Raw genomic sequence first — 1610 nt, forward strand, 5'->3', positions numbered from 1 at the left:
ATGGCTAGCCTAGCTATACTTTTTTTTGAGGAATACCCAGGCAAGGTCAAGTTGTTATTCTCCGCCCCGCTGGGCTGCAAATCTTTCCTAGGAGGGACGCATTAGGCTTAACAAGAAAATGAGCTTTAAGAAATAATAAATGGGATGTAATTAGAAAAACTGGGTAGTAACTATAAAAAAATGCACCAAACAGTGATTACTTTATAAAATATTATTTTTGGAATATTGAAAATTTTCATTTCATTAATTGTTGCGAGAGTAATATTTCATTGGATTTTTATGTAATATAAATTTATATTGAAATTGTATTTAATCTGACTAGAAATTTTGGGATAAAAATATTCGGATCCCATCAATATGTGGGAAATTTTATTGAATTCTGTTTTGAACGGTTGGTTGAAATGGGCTGTACTTTTAACAAATTGTAAATGGGATGTAGTAAATTCCATTAGGATTCAAAAATGGGCTACCCATTCTTACATATGTCAAATGGGCTATAAGTTCTCTGCCACACACTTATGGCCTTACTAAGTTGACGCGTCCCCTAAAAAAACAGAGTTTACGCGTATGCAAGGCTTTGTCAACTTATAGTCAACACACGGTTCTAGCAGCAGTGGCCGTTGGATGTCCATCCAATGGATGCCGTGCTTCTTCTTCAATCTCGGATATTCTAGCTTCACCTGCCCAAAAAATGATTCCTCCCCCTGACATCTGGGGTGCACCGTTTCGGAAGCTGACCTGTGGGCCTACTAAGTTGACGTACCAAGGGCTTTGTCAACTTAGTCAATATAAACGATTCTAGCTGCAGTGACCATACGATGTCCATCCAACGGTCGTCATGCTTCTTCAACCTCTGATCTTCTTGCTCCAGCCGCCCAAAGCAGCACCGGTCGTGCCGCCTACTCCTGCCTCCCGTGGCCGGCTGTGCTGCCACGGATGCCTCACCGCCCCTACTACTCCCAACATTGGCCAGGCCATCCCTCCACTCACCCACACCCCTGTTATTCTACGGCGACGACAGCGCAGCCGAACCAGTGAACCCTCGTACTCCTCTTCGCGTGTGCATCCACTGCCATGTCTCCCCCGGCTCCGCGTCGTCCCCTTCCTAGGCTTCGCCGTCGTCCACCGCCGTGGTGCTCTCGGCGCGGCGTGGTCAACGTGGTCAAGGAATGACTTCCATCGGACGTGGACTGTACGTGGAGAGGCTGACAGCTGGGTCCACGGCAGCCGCAAGGAAGTGCCTCCTTATTACGCGCAAAATAATTATTCCTCCACCTGACAGCGTGGACCCACCGGACAGACCACCATATTTCGTGAAAAAATGATTCACACCCTGACTGCTGGGACCCACGAGCTACATCTTCGCATGCAAGGAAGTGCATCCGAAAAAAACCATTCGCCCCCTTGACTGTTGGGACCCACCAGCTACATCTTCGCACGCAAGGAAGTGCGTCCGAAAAAAAACGATTCGCCCCCCGACTGCTAGGACCCACCAGCTACACCTTCGCACGCAAGGAAGTGTGTCCTGGCAAAAATAAAAAACGATTCGCCCCTGACTGCTGGGACCCAGCAGCTACACCTTCGCACGCAAGGAGTGCGTCCTGGCAAAA

Source organism: Triticum dicoccoides, chromosome 4A (genome assembly GCF_002162155.2).
Source record: "Triticum dicoccoides isolate Atlit2015 ecotype Zavitan chromosome 4A, WEW_v2.0, whole genome shotgun sequence".
In the NCBI taxonomy this organism is placed as follows: Eukaryota; Viridiplantae; Streptophyta; class Magnoliopsida; order Poales; family Poaceae; genus Triticum; species Triticum dicoccoides.